General features: G+C 37.1%; 1 protein-coding gene and 1 non-coding gene across 4 annotated transcripts in view; one reads left to right on the top strand and one right to left on the bottom strand.

Moving 5' to 3' along the window:
* The window catches only part of LOC110255677 (uncharacterized), a 1,749,062-nt gene that overhangs the window by 190,618 nt on the left and 1,542,415 nt on the right, over positions 1 to 16,029 (top strand). The window lies entirely within an intron of this gene.
* LOC146399466 (U6 spliceosomal RNA) lies at positions 7,214 to 7,320 on the bottom strand. Its single transcript, XR_014818463.1, has one exon. It is a non-coding gene; the product is annotated as a U6 spliceosomal RNA (small nuclear RNA).

Here is a 16,029-nt window from a genome sequence, read left to right on the forward strand (position 1 = left end):
CCTTTGTTGTAGATAAATTGGCCATGGGATTATTATTAAATTGACCATAGGGTGGTTTATTTCTGGGTTATCTATCCTGTTCCAATGATCTATATCTGTATTCTGTGTTTGTGCCAGAACCATACTTTTGTTTTGTTTTTTTTTGTTTGTTTGTTTTTTTTTTTTTTATTTTCCCGGGAGTGGAATTTTATTTTATTTATTTTTTATTTTTTTAATTTTTTTTTTATTTTCCCACTGTACAGCAAGGGGGTCAGGTTATCCTTACATGTATACATTACAATTACATTTTTTCCCGCGTTGCTGTGGCTCTGTGTAGGCTGGTGGCTACGGCTCCGATTAGACCCCTAGCCTGGGAACCTCCATATGCTGCAGGAGTGGCCCAAGAAATGGCAAAAAGACAAAAAAAAAAAAAGATTCTGGACAGAACCATACTTTTGTGTTTACTGTTGCTTTTTAGTAAAATCTGAAGTCAGGGAGCCTGACTCCTCCACCTCCATTTTGTTGTTGTTGTTGTTGTTCTCAAGATTGCTGTGGCTATTCAGGGCTTCTTGTGTTTCCATGCAAATTTACAAAACAAGTTGTTATAAATCTGTGAAGAATACCATTGGTAGTTTGATAGAGATTGTGGTGAATCTGTAGATTGCCATAGGTAGTATAGTTATTTTGACAATATTGATTTTTCCAGTTCAAGAGCATGATATTTTTTTTCCATCTGATTCTGTCATCTTCAGTTTACCTCATCAATGTCTTATAGTTTTCAGAGTACCTATCTTTTGCCTTTTTAGGTAGGTTTATTTCTAGGTATTTTATTCTCTTTGATGTGATAGTAAATGGGATTGTTCCCTTAATTTCTCTTTCTAATTATTCATTCTTAGTGTATAGGAATGCAAGAGATTTCTGTGTATTAATTTTGTATTCTGCCACTGTACTGAAGTCATTGATGAGCTCTAGTAGTTTTCCGGTAGTGTCTTTAGGAATTTTTATATATAGCATCATTTCATCTCCAAACAATGACAATTTTACTTCTTTTCCAATTTAGATTCATTTTATTTCTTTTTCCTCTCTGTCTTGGCTAGGACTTACAAAAATGTGTTGAATAACAATGTTGAGAATGGACATCCTTGTCTTGTTCCTGATCTTAGTGGAAATGTTTTCAGCTTTCCACCTTTGAGAATGATATTAGCTATGGGTTTTTCATATATGGCTTTTATTATGTTGAGGAAGTTTCCCTCTATGCCCAGTTTCTGGGGTTTTTATCATAAATGGGTTCTGAATTTTATCGAAAGCTTTTTCTTTATCAATTGAGATGCTCATAGGGTTCTTATTCTTCAGTTTGTTAATGTAGTGTATCACACTGATTGATTTGCAGATATTGGAGAATGCTTGCATCCCTGGGATAAATCCCAATTGATCATAGTGTATAATTCTTTTAATGTAATTTTGGATTAGGTTTGCTAATATTTTGTTGAGGATTTTTTTGTCTATGTTCATCAGTGATATTTGTCTGTAATTTTCTTTTTTTGTGGTGCCTCTGTCTGGTTTTGTTATCAGGGTGATAGTGGTCTCATAGAACGAGCTTGGGTGTATTCATTATTCTGCAGTTTTTTGGAATAGTTTCAGAAGGATAGGTGTCAACTGTTGTAAATGTTTGATAGAATTCACCTATGAAGCTATTTGATGCTAGACTTTTGTTTTTTGGAAGTTTTTAAAAATCACAGTTTCAATATCAGAACTTTTGATTTTTCTATTCATACTTTCTATTTCTTCCTGTATCAGTCTTAAAAGATTGTACCTTTCTAAGAATTTGTTCATTTCTTCTAGGTTGGCCATTTTATTAGCATATGGTTGCTTGTAGTAGTCTCTTATCATCCTTTGTACTTATGTGTTTTCATTAGTAATTTCTCCTTTTTCATTTATAAGTTTACACATTTGAATCTTCTCTCTAATTTTTTCCTGATGAGTATCACTAAAGGCTTATCAATTTTATGGAATTTTTCAAAGAAACAACGTCTAGTTTCCTTGATCTTTTCTGTTGTTTTCTTTATCTCTAACTCATTTATTTCTGCTCTAATCTTTAAGATTTCTCCCATTCTACTAACTTGGGATTTCTTTGTTCTTCTTTCTCTAGTTGCTTTAGACGTAAGGTTAAGTTTTTTTATTTGGAATTTTTCTTGTTTCCTGAGGTGAAATTGTATTGCTATAAACTTCCCTCTTAGCACTGTTTTTGCTGCATCCCATAGGTTTTGGGTTGTCATGTCTTCATTGCCACTTGTCTCTAGGTGTTTTTTTTAATTTCCTTCTTGAATTCTTAAGTGATAACATTTGTTGTTTAGTAGCATATTTTTTAGCTTCTGTGTGCTTGTGTTTTTTGTAGTTTTTCTTCCCATGGTTGATTTCTAATTTCATAGTGTTGTGTTCAGAAAAACTTTTGATATAATTTCAATTTTCTTAAATTTACCAAGGCTTGTTTTGTGCCCAAGAGATGATCTACCCTGGAGAATTTTCCATGTGCGCTTGAGAAGAAAGTATATTCTATTAATTTCAGATACAATGTTCTATAAACATCTGTTAAGGGCTTCCAGGAGTTCCCAATATGGCTCAGTGGTTAACAAACCCAACTGAGGTGGGTTCAATCCCTGGCCTTGCTCAGTGGGTTAAGCATCTGGCGTTGCCGTGAGATGCAGTGTAGGTCACAGATCCCCTTCAGATCCCACATTGCTGCAACTGTGGCACATAGTGTTATATCAAACCTCATAGGAACAACGAACCAAAAAAAGTACAGTAGACATACTAATAAAAAGAAAAAACAATTCAAAACAATGTTAAACATAGTAATCAAATCACAAGAGAAGAAAACAAAAGAGGGAGGGAAGCAAAAACACAACAATAACAAATGCAAAATAACTAAGAAAATAGGTATAAGTACATACACATCAATAATTCCCTGGAAGAATGGATTAAATGCTCCAACCGAAAGGCATAAATTGGCTGAATGGATACAAAAATAAAAACCATATATATGCTCTTTACAAAGAAACCCACTTCAGACTTAGGGACTCATGCAGACTGAAAGTAAGGGGATGGGAGATAGTCCATGCAAATGGAAATCAAAAGAAATCTGAAGTAGCAAACTCATATCATACAAAACAGATTTTAAAATAAAGTTAGAAGAGACAAAGAAGGCCACTACCTAATGACGCAGGGATAAATCCAAGAAGATACAGTAATTGTAAATATATATGTACCAAACATAGGAGCACCTCAATACATAAGGCAACTGCACAGCCATAAAAGGAGAAATTGACAATAAAGCTATAATAGTGGGGGATTTTAACACCCTACATTCATCAATGGACAGGTAATCCACACAGAAAATCAATAAAGAAACATAGGCTTGAAATGAAACATTAGACTGAAAGGTCTTAAATCTTTTTTTTTGTCTTTTGTCTTTTGAGGGCCACACCCATGGCATATGGAGGTTCCCAGGCTAGGGGTCAAATCAGAGCTGTAACTGCTGGTCTGTGCCACAGTCGCACAGGGCTATAGGATTTTAGGTCTTGCTTCTGGTGCCTACCCTCTGGTGGGTAAAGTTGGCCCATGGGATTGTGCAGGCTTCTTTTTTAGTGGGACTGGTGTCTTCCCATTGGTGGGTGGAGCTGGATCTTATGCCTCTGGTGGTTAGGACTTTGTCTAGGGGTTTTATAGGTGACTATATGCTCATTACAATTTTAGGCAGTCTATTTTTTCTTTCCTTAGCATGCGCTGGCCTTTATCCCCTTATTAGGAAGTGTGTTTGACATTGTGATGAGCTGAGCCTACTATGGATATCGAGCAGGGCTTCATGTTTGCTCTGTGGTTGTCATTGCCCTGTAAATGGTTGGGTCTCCTCTCTAGTTGTTGGAGTAGCAGGCCCCAGATCTGAGCTTCTGTGCTGTGGTTCTGATCTGTAGTACAGGTAGGTAGGATTGTAGCACCTCCACTGTGAGAAGAACCACTAAGTATTTCTCTGCTGGAGCTGTTCATCTCTGAGTGTGCTCTGTTGTGTCACCTTATCTTCATTGTGTGGGCTCACACAGTACACTGCTGTTGGCCCGACCCTTGGACCCAACTTAACCATGAGTATGTTTGTAGTTGGCCCTGATGTCTCTCAGGCATTGTTTTTACAAGTTCACCGGTGCAGATCCACTGAGGTCAGGAGCTGGGACTGAAGTGTGCATGCACCTAGGCCTGCTGTGAAGCTATGGAAGCAACTCAGACTCTGGCCTTGTCTGTCCCCTACATGTACACATGTACAATGCCCATAGTTGCTAAAGCCAGACCCATCTCAGGTGCAGGAGCACTCATTTTCCAACAGCACTGAATTTATAAGGCCATCAGAGAGGTGTAAATCCACAATCCATATAGTTGGGAGGAGAGATTTCAGCTTTTCCTCCTTAACTGAAGAGTTGCTTTTAGTATGGGTGCCTGTGCTCTTTCCTCATCACATCCTGGCCATTATCCCCTTGATAATAAATGTGCAGAGGCAGCAGCTGGCACTTGGTCCTAGAGTTCTGGTAGTGGTAGGAGCTTATGGCAATACCCAGAGTGAACCTGCACGTAGGAATGTAGTCCAGGAGAGGTGGAAGTGGCCTATGCTACTCCGCCTAGTGCCCGGTGGCATCCAGCAGTTGAAACCTGGTCACAGGCCCTTTGATGGTGGCTGTGGGCCACATACTCTCCAGTAATGGAACCCTTGCTGACAGCGGCAATGATAGTGGGCCACATGCATGTTCCAAGGAATGGGGAGGCAGAAGTCAGCACCTGGTCACGGAACCCTCAGAGACTGTGACAGCAGGCCAAGCAAGCTCCCAGGGAATCAGAGCCACTGGTCTCTAACCAGTCACAGACACCTCGCAATCAGCAATGAGGGCTCTGTGAACCTAGGAAGAGGATCGATGTCTGGTCAGGGTTGTGCACCCTCTGGGGAGGCAGCAGAAATTGACCTTAAGTTCCCAGGAAGGAAGGGGCAGTGGCTGTCACCCACTCCTGACATTTTCAGTGGAGGTAGTGGTCTTATCCTGCCTCTGGGATCCGAGATGGCTGTGGTGGCTAGCACTTCAGAGCCATGCACATGGTATCCTGTGGCCTGAGAGCCCCTCATGGAGAAAGACATGCCATTGGTAGTCTTGCCTCTCCCCTCTTGCTCCCTCCACAGTGACATACTGCCTCTCTGGAGGGTCCAGGCTTCTTCCCACACTCCCTCAGTTATGGTGTATCACATACTGGATTGCTAATATTGTCTCCTCACAGCCAATTCCAGTCCTCCCCCTGGATCTGACCTCCTTCAGAAGCTTGTGCCTCAGAGCCCACCCCCCAACCACCTCGGTGGTCGAGCTTCTCAGGCTGGAGTGTGCCGGGCAGTGGTGCCAACTCACCGTGTGTGTTTTTCTCTGGTTTGATGCAATCTCTTTTGAGGCTACAAACCTCTCTCCCTGTCCTGGCTGGTCTTTCTGCCAGTGAGGGGCCTTCCTCTTTCATAGCTCTCTCCCAGACACTTGTCCTGTCCTGATTGCTTCCTCTCTCTCTCTCTCCCTTTCTCTGTTTTGTTTTTTTTAATTTACTTAAATAAAAATTGAAAAAAAACTCATTAGTTATTTTTTACTTTTTTATGGCAGCCATTCTCATGGGTGTCATCTCACTGTGAATTGCTATCTCATGATTTTAATTTTTATTTCTCTTATGAATAATGTATTTGATTATCTTTTCTTAAATTATTAACCATTTGTTTTTTCAAATTTATGAAGTATCTATTGTATTTTGCTTTATTCGATATTTAACTACTAAATAAATATTTCTAGTTAGCCATATTTCTCAGTTGAAGCATTTTCTTGTATATTAATTAGTAATCATTTTTATACATTTATGCATCTGGGTCCTTTGCAGGGTATACTTTTGAACTTTGAACAGTGGCATCTGTACATAACTTCACAGTCATCTCTCTGAAACTACATTTCTGCTTCCACTGATTCAGCCCATAATGGATCTACTGCACTGTAATATTGTATAATCTTTACTAAAACAAATTTATATATGAGTGAACCCATGCAGTTCAAGCATGTGCTGTTCAGGGGTCACCTATATGTTCTTGTGTTTGTTTTTCTTCTTGATTTTAAATGATTTTTATTTTTCCATTATAGCTGGTTTACAGTGTTCTGTCAATTTCCTAAAGTACAGCAAGTAGGCCCAGTCACACATACATATATACAATCTTTTTCATTTTTTTATTATTCAAATGAATTTATCACATCTGTAGTTGTATAATGATCATAACAATCTGATTTCACAGGATTTCCATCCCAAAACCCAAGCACATCCCCCCACTCCCAAACTGTCTCCTCTAGAGACCATAAGTTTTTCAATGTCTGTGAGTCAGCTTCTGCTCTGCAAAGAAGTTCCATCAGTCCTTTTTTCAGATTGCACATGTCAGTGGAAGCATTTGATATTGGTGTCTCATTGTATGGCTGACTTCACTTAGCATGATAGTTTCTAGGTCCATCCATGTTGTTAAAAATGCTGGTATTTCATTCTTTTTGATGGATGAGTAATATTCCATTGTGTATATGTACCACATCTTCTGGATCCACTCCTCTGTTGATGGACATTTAGGTTGTTTCCATGTCTTGGCTATTGTAAATAGTGCTGCAGTGAACATCAGAATACATGTGTCTTTGCGAGTCGTGGTTTTCTCTGGATAGATGCCCAGGAGTGGGATTGCTGGATCAAATGGTAGTTCTATGTTTAGTTTTCTGAGGAATCTCCATACTGCTTTCCACAGTGGTTGCACCGTTTTACAATCCCACCAACAGTGTACTAGTGTTCCTTTTTCTCCACACCCTCTCTAGCACTTATTGTTTGTAGACTTTTGGATGATGGCCATTCTGGCTGGTGTAAGGTGGTACCTCATCGTGGTTTTAATGTGCATTTCTCTAATAATGAGTGACGCTGAACATCTTTTTATGTGTTTCTCGGCCATCTGTATGTCTTCTTTGGAGAATTGTCTGTTTAGATCTTCTGCCCATTTTTGGATGGGGTTGTTTGTTTTTTTGGTATGGAGCTGCAGAAGTTGTTTATAAATTTTGGAGATTAATCCTTTGTCAGTCGATTCATTTGCAAAGATTTTCTCCCATTCTGTGGGTTGTCTTTTTGTGTTGTTTAAGGTTTGCTTTGCTGTGCAAAAAATATGGACCACTTCACAAATTTGCGTGTCATCCTTGTGCAGGGGCCATGCTAATCTTCTCTGTATCATTCCAATTTTAGTATATGTGCTGCCGAAGCAAGCACATATACAATCTTCTTCTTACATTATCCTCCATCATGCTCCATCATAAGTGACTAAACATAGTTCACAATGCTATACAGCAGGATCTCATTGCTTATCAATTGCAAAGGCAATAGTTTGCATTTATTAACCCCAAATTCCCTTCATCCCACTCCCTCCCCTTCCCCTTGGCAACCAAAAGTCTGTTCTCCAAGTCCATGGGTTTCTTTTCTGTGGAAAGTTCCTTTGTGCCATATATTAGATTCCAGACTTACTTCACTTAGTATGAGAGTCTCTAGTTCCATCCATGTTGCTGCAAATGATGTCATTTTTTTCTTTTTTATAGCTGAGTAGTATTCTATTGTGTATATATACCACATCTTCTCAATTCATTTATCTGCCAGTGGATATTTAGGTTGTTTCCATGTCTTGGCTATTGTGAATAGTGTTACAAAGAACATTCAGGTGCATGTGTCTATTTCAAGGAAAGTTTTTTACAGATACTTGCCTAAGAGTGGGATTGTTGGGCCATAGGGTAGTTGTATATTTAGTTTTCTGAGGTACCTCCACACTGTTTTCCATAGTGGTTGTACCAACTTACATTCCTGGCAGCAGTGCAGAAAGGTTCCCTTTTCTCCACACCCCCTCCAGCATTTGTTATTTGTGGACTTATAATGATGGCCATTCTGACTGATGTGAGGTAGTACCTCATAGTAGTTTTGATTTGCATTTCTCTAATAATCAGTTATGTTGAGCATTTTTTCATGTGCTTTATCTGAAACATCTGCATATGTTCTTTGGAGACATGTCTCTTCAGGTCTTTTGCCCATTTTTCCTTTGGGTTGATGGATTTTTTGCTGTTGAGTTATATAAATTGTTTGTATATTTTAGAGATTAAGCCCTTGTCTGTTGCATCATTTGAAACTATTTTCTCCCATTCTGTAAGTTGTATTTTGTTTTTATGGTTTCATTTGCCATGCAAAACTCATCAGTTTGATTAGGTCCCATTTGTTTATTTTTGCTTTTATTTCTGTTGTCTTGGGAGAATGGCCTGAGAAAACATTTGTTAGGTTGATGTCAGAGAATGTTTTGCCATGTTCTCATCTAGAAGTTGGTGGTATCTTGTCTTATGTTTAAGCCTTTAAGCCATTTTATTTTTGAGCATGCTGTGAGGATATGTTCCAGTTTCATTAATTTATATGTGACTGTCCAGTTTTCCCAGCACCACGTACTGAAAATACTGTCTTTTTCCCATTTTATATTTTTGCCTCCTGTATTGAAGATTAAAAGACTGTGGGTGTCTGAGCTTATTTCTGGGTTGTCTATTCTGTTCCATTGCTCTATATGTCTATTTTGGTAAGAGTACTACACCATCTTGATTACTGCAGCTTTATAATATTTCCTGAAGCCTGGGAGAGTTATGCCTCCTGCTTGGTTTTTGTTCCTGAGGATTACTTTGGCAATTCTGCGTCTTTTGTTGTTCCATATAAACTTTTGGATTGTTTGTTCTAGTTCTGTGAAACATGTCATGGATCATTTGATAGGGATTGCATTGAATCTGTAGATTACTTTGGGTAATATGGCCATTTTTACAGTATTACTTTTTCCAACCCAGGAGCATGGAGTATCTTTCCATTTCTTTGAATCCTCTTTAATTTCCTTGATGAATGTTTTATAGTTCTCAGCATATAAGTCCTTTACCTCCTTGGTCAGGTGTATTCCCAGGCATCTAATTTTTTGGGGGTGTGATTTTAAAAGGTACTTTATTTTTGTTTTCCTTTCTAATATTTCATTGGTAATATACAGAAATGTGACTGATTACTGAAGGTTAGTCTTGTATCCTGCTAGTTTGCTGAATTTGCTGATCAGTTGGAGTAGTTCTAGGGTCGAATCCTTAGGACTTTCTATATATAGTATCATGTCATCTGCATACAGTGACAATTTTACCTCTTCTCTTCCAAATTGGATACCTTTTATTTCTTTTGTTTGTCTGATTGCTGTGACTGGGACTTCCAGTGTTATGTTAAATAAAATTGGTGAGAGTGTGTATCCTTGTCTTGTTCCAGATTTTAGTGGGAAGGCTTTCAGTTTTTCTCCATTGAGTATTATATTGGCTGTGTATTTTTCATAAATGGATTTTATTTTGTTAAATTATATTCCCTCTATACCCACTTTGGTAAGAGTTTTGATCATGAATGCATGTTGGACTTTGTCAAATATTTTTCTGCATCTATTGAGATGACCATGTGGCTTTTGAATTTTCTTTTGCTAATGTGGTGTATAAGGCTGGCTGATTTGTGTATGTTGAACCATCCTTGTGAACTTGGGATGAATTCTATGATTTTTTATATGTTGTTGGAGTCAGTGGGCTAAAATTTTTTGAGAGTTTTTGCATCTGTATTCATTAAAGATACTGGCCTATAGTTTTCTTTTTTGTTGGCATCTTTGTCTGCTTTTGGAATTAGGTTGATGGTGGGCATCATAGAATGTCTTTGGGTGTGTTTCTTCTTCAACATTTCAGAAAGAGTTAAGGAGGATGGGCACCAGATCCTCTTTGTGTGTTTGGTAGAATTCACCTGTGAAGCCATCTGGTCATGGACTTTTATTTGAAGGGATTTTTGTTTTTAAGATAGCAGGGAGTATTTTTATTACATATTGGATTTCATTTCTAGTGATCGGTCTGTTCAGTTGATCTAAAGCTTCTTGATTGAGTTTTGGTGGGCTGTAAGTCTCTAGAAAGTTGTCCATTTCTTCTAAGTTATCAAATTTGTTGGCATATAATTGTTCCTAGTATTCTCTTATGCTTTTGTATTTGTTCAGTATCCATTGTGATTTTTCCTTTTTCACTTCTTATTTTATTTATTTAGGTTTTTTTTTCTCCTCTTCTTGGTGAGTCTGGCCAGAGGTTTGTCAATTTTGTTTACTCTTTCAAAAAATGAGCTCTTGGTTTTATTTTTTCTATTGTTTTTTTGAATCTCTATTGTATTGATTTCCTCTCTGATTTTTATGATTACCTTCCTTCTTCCGACATTAGGGTTTGTTTGTTTTTCTTTCCCTAATTCACTTAGGTAGTTAGTTAAGTTGTTGATTTGAGATTTTTCTTCTTTTTTTAGAAGGCCTGTATTGCTACAAATTTCCCTCTAAGCACTGCTTTTGTGGCATCCCATAGATTTTGAATGGTTGGGTCTTCATTATCATTTGTCTTGAGGTATTTCTTAATTTCCTTTATGCTTTCCTCATCGACCCATTAGTTTTTTTTAGTAGGATGTTGTTTAGTCTCCATGTAGTTAGTTTTTTTTCTCATTTCTTTCCTGTGGTTGATTTCTAGTTCCATGCCATTGTGGTAAGAGAAGATACTTGAAATAATTCCTGTACCCTTAAATTTGTTGAGGTTAGTTTTGTGCCCCAGTATGTGACCAATCCTTGAGAATATTCCATGTGCACTTGAGAAGAATATATGTCTTGATTTTTTGGATGTAATGTCCTGAAAATGAAGCCTGACTTTTCAGTTGTGTCCTTTAGGATCTCTGTTGCCTTATTGATTTTCTGTCTAGAGGATCTGTCCATTGATGTGAGTAGGCTTTTAAAGTCTCCTACTATGATTGTATTCCCATCAGTTTCTCCTTTTATTTCTGTTATTCTTTGTTGTATGTATCTGGGTGCTCCTATATTAGGGGCCTATATATTGACAATTGTAATATCCTCTTCTTGAATGGATCCTTTTATCAATAAATAGTATCTTTTTTGTCTGTCTTTATTACCATCATTTTATACTCTATTTTGTCTGATATGAGGATTGCAACTCTTGATTTCCTGTCTTGTCCATTGGCATGAAATATCTTCTCCCATCCCCTCACTTTCAATCTGTATGTGTCCTTTGCCCTAAGGTGAGTCTGTTGTAGACAGCAGATTGTAGTTTTTTGCTTTTATCCAATCTGCCACTCTGTGTCTTTTGACTGGAGCATTCAGTCCATTGACATTTAAGGTAATTATTGATAAATATGTATTTATTGCCATTTTAAATCTTGTTTTCAAGTTGATTCTGTTTATCCTTTGTTCCTTTCCTTTTTTGGTTGGATAATGTCCATTTATTTTATGCTTTGTATCACTTTTATTTTTAGTTTTTGTGAATGTAATGTTTGGTTTTGATTTGTGATTGCCCTGTTTTTTAAGTATGGTAACCCCTTCCCATATCTCCTTGCTTTAGCATGAACTGTATATTGTATCTCAACTGTGTGGCTTGTCTTATCTAAAATGACACTACATTAAAAAGTAGGAAAAATAATTGAATAGACATTTCTCTAAAGGAGGCATGCCAATGGCCAAGAAGCACAGGAAAGATTATTCAACATCAAGAATCATTAGGGAAATGAAAATCAAAAGAAAAAAATGAGATATCACTTTATACTCAAAGGGAAGGCTGAAAAAAGAGGTAATAACAAATATTTATTATGCTGATAAAACAGAAGAGTCATACATATATTACTAGTGATATTTATAAGTGAAATGCCTTGGAAAACAATTTTTCTTCCTCACAATATTAATCATAGGGTTACCAAATGATTGAGCCATTCCACTTCTAGGTATAAACCCAAGAGTATGTAGATCTTATGCCCCACAGAAATATATCTATGTATATAATAATTCAAAATAGTCAAAAGGTGGAAACAAGTCAAATGTCCATAAAGGTAATGTGTCATAGCTGTGCAATGAAATATTATATGGCAATAAAAAAGAATAAAATAAATTACTGGTACATGCTGGACATGGATTAACCTTGAAAACATGCTTATGGAAAAAAAGCCGGTAATTAAAGACCGTGTTATTGTGATTTCATTTCTAGGCAATGAACTTCACAGAAACAGAAGGCATGTTCATAGAAACAGATTCTACACTAGTTGTTGTCAGGCATTTAGGAATGAAAGCAATCAAAATGACTTCTAGTGAATGGGGTGTGGGTGATGAAAATGCTCTAAAATTATATAGTCATGATGGTTTAATAAATCAGTGAATGAACTAAAAAACCCATCAAATACTTTTGAAAGGTAGATGTTATGATAGGTATATTATATTTCTTTAAGCCTGTGTTAAAAAATACAATTGGAAACAACCTAAATACAAACAGTGATTGAATGGCATAACTACACAATGAAATGTTTAAACAGTGAATGCACTGGAGTTGTGTATACTAACAGAATTGGATTTAAAAACAATGCGAATGAATAAGGAAAATGAAAACATATGAGAATGATAAACACTAAAAAGGGCCAGTGATTTTAATTTTAGGATTTAGTGGAAGAGACTAAGACGTGGTACACAGAAATCTTCACCTATGCTGCTAATGTTTTTAATTCTTAAAATTGTGGGTTTAGAGTCTCTTTATTTAAATATTTTATAATTGAAAAAGAGTAGTGATATTAGGGGACTTAATGGTAAGAATTAGAATCAATTAAATTCAGGTTATATGTAAAATTATGTTCTTTTTGATTCATTAAGTAGGGCAATTTTCTATACATAAATAATAGAGGTCAATTAACTTTGAGAGCAAAAAATCTGTAGCTTCATTAACATAAGTATGAAAGTTGAAGATAGCACCTTGCCTAATACTTTGAAACATGTCCATTCGTCTCAGAGTTTTACTGCTAGCGCATCAGCCAAGAAGTCATCAGGCATGTAATAGTACCCCCTTTTCCAGATAATTGCCCTTGAAAATTCTGTACTTGCTCTAGCTCAGTGATTTGCCACCCAGGCTGCATTATTAGAATTACCTGGGGAGATTTTAAAGCATGCCCTCTAAGTCTCACCTACAGTATATTGAGTTTTAATTATTTCTGGGTGGGGTCTAAGCCTTGGCTACTTTTGAGAGCACTCTGGGTGATTCTAATGTTGAAGAGTTTGTAGAGCTATTATTCTAGACTTCCTGCTTCCTACTTGTTCCCTTGGCTCTCTGATCTCTTTTTCCAAATAGAGTTCTTTCTCTGGGGGTATTTGGTATTGATGGCCTTTTTAGATTTCACTTGGCATGGACTTAGTTTCTGCTCCTGTCTTTGTGGTCACTTGATTTTGGCAATGCCTACAGCTCCGTGAGGAAAAAAAATAAAAGGCTTTTCTGCATCTTGTGTTCCCAAGCTAACCCTCCTAGCTCGTTCCACTAAGGAAGTAGTGTTACACATTTGCTAATGCATTGCCATGTTGATGAGTAAAGAAATAAATATCAAATAAGCATTTCAAATCAACTTTGATATAAAATCACAATTGGTGTTTTGTGGAAGAATCTGCAATGATTACTGAAGACAATATTCCTTGACCACCACACAGTCAGTCAGGATTTCAACTAACCTAGTGACATTTCTGATGACTCACAGAAATTCTGGGCGGCATGCTTTCTTAATTCACAACTTACTGTACTGCTATTTTAGGGCAATCTTCAAGCATGGTTCCAAGCTTTCAGAAGCTGTTTTCTAGGTCACTGAATGGAGGGCTGTGCCATGGTTAAAAGGTAGATAAGTACATCCCAGGGAAGATGATGAGAAGTTGATAAGGGTAGAAAACATGCACACCAGGCTCAAGCGGTACAGGATTTATTCACAGCAAGAGTAGAGAGAGAGCACAGAAGTTTCAGCCACTTGCAATGCTTTGGTTCTGCCCATCCATGTCTCAAGTTCAGATCTGGATCAAATGGTATTCTATTTTTAGTTTTCTGAGGAATCTCCACACTGTTTTCCACAGTGGTTGCACCAATTTACAATCCCACAACAGTGTAATAGGGCTCCTTTTTCTCTACGCCCTCTCCAGCAATTACTGCTTGTAGAATTTTTGATGATGGCCATTCTGGCTGGTGTTTGATCCAGCAATCCCACTCCTGGGTGTCTATCCAGAGAAAACCATGACTCGCAAAGACACATGTACTCTGATGTTCATTGAAGCACTATTTGCAATAGCCAAGACATGGAAACAACCTAAATGTCCATCAACAGAGGAGTGGATCCAGAAGATGTGGAATATTACTCAGCCATTAAAATGAATGAAATACCAGCATTTTTAGCAACATGGATGGACCTAGAAATTATCATGCTAAGTGAAGTCAGCCATGCAATGAGACACCAACATCAAATGCTTTCACTGACATGTGGAATCTGAAAAAAAGGACCGACTGAACTTTGCAGAACAGATACTGACTCACAGACATTGAAAAACTTATGGTCTCCAGAGGAGAAAGTTTGGGGGGGTAGGGGGATGTGCTTGGGTTATGGGATGGAAATCCTGTGAAATCAGATTGTTATGATCATTATACAACTACAGATGTGATAAATTAATTTGAGTAATAAAAAAACATAAAATAAATGAAAAAAATAAAGTTCATCTCTGCAGGCAATTAGAATCATATGGCTTCACACTGCTCCCAGGTGCTGCAGAGTAGAAGGATACTGACCCCTCCTCCTTAATGTCTGAAACACAGAAAGCTGAGGTGATGACGCAGAGTCATATATGTACATGCTTAAGCAGAACAAAATTAGTACAAACTAAGTCTGGAATGAACAAACAAAAAATATTCCCTCCCAAGCTGACATGGCAAGCATAGGCTATGAGGGGTCTTTATCTCCCAACAAGGAAATATTTTCAAGTATTAGATAACAATACTTAAATAAATATAATTCAAGCAATTAAAAATAACTGTCATCCAAAATCCAAATATCTTTTGAATAACTTAAATAACTTCTGACTTTAAGTCATGAAAACCCACATTTTTACTTCTAGTCTTTCTACAGTTGTTTATGAAATCCCCAGGCTCTAGATAAAAAAAAATTTCTACTTTGTTTACAGTTCCAGCTTTCTATATGGTTTCAGCACTTGATTTAGAATGTGAGTAGAAATGTGGAATTTGTGCAAACCACATAAATTTTGGCTGTATCATTTAGTCTTGTGGCTTTGGATATTGTTTTTAGCCCCTTAACTGTACATTAAGTAAATGGGACTAATAAATGTCTGATTCAAAGATTTATTTTGAGGGGCAGAGCACTCAAATACACAATAGGTCTTTAGTAAGTGTGACCATTCTGTGATTTACATGCTTCCTTCTTTTCCTCTTAATCCAGTTTACATTTTCATCTCTATTGATGATCCACAGGGACTCTCAAACTTAATGTTCCTTTAATCTTTGTTATCATAAATCTTTTTTAAAATTTTATTATAGTCTATTTAAATTTTCCTTCAATTTCTGTTGTACAGCAAAGTGACCCAGTCATGCATATATATACATTCTTTTATTTCATTCTATTGTCCATTGTATTCTAACCCGAGATTGGATATAGTTCCTTGTGCTGTACAGTAAGACCTCATTACTTATCCATTCTAAATGTAGTAGTTTGCATCTACCAACCAACCCCAAACTCCCAATCCATCCCACTCCCTCCCATCCCTGCCCCCTGGCAAATACGAGTCTGATCTCCATGTCCTTGATCTGTTTCTGTTTTGTAGATAGGATCATTTGTGCCATATTTTAGATTCTACATATTAGTGATATTGTATGGTATTTGTTTTTCTCTTTGGACCTCATTTAGTATGAGAATCTCTAGTTGCATCCATGTTGCTGCAAATGGCACTACTTTTGTCCTATTTATGGCTGAGTAATATTCCATTGTCTATATGTACCACATCTTCTAGGTCTATTCATCTATCACTGGGTGTTTGGGTTGTTTATATGTCTTGGCTATTGTGAATAGTGCTTCAAT

This window comes from Sus scrofa, chromosome 10 (genome assembly GCF_054392235.1).
Source record: "Sus scrofa isolate SSC_HxYL_T2T_F1_AM1 chromosome 10, Sscrofa_HxYL_maternal_Yorkshire_Landrace_v2.0, whole genome shotgun sequence".
Classification (NCBI taxonomy): domain Eukaryota; kingdom Metazoa; phylum Chordata; class Mammalia; order Artiodactyla; family Suidae; genus Sus; species Sus scrofa.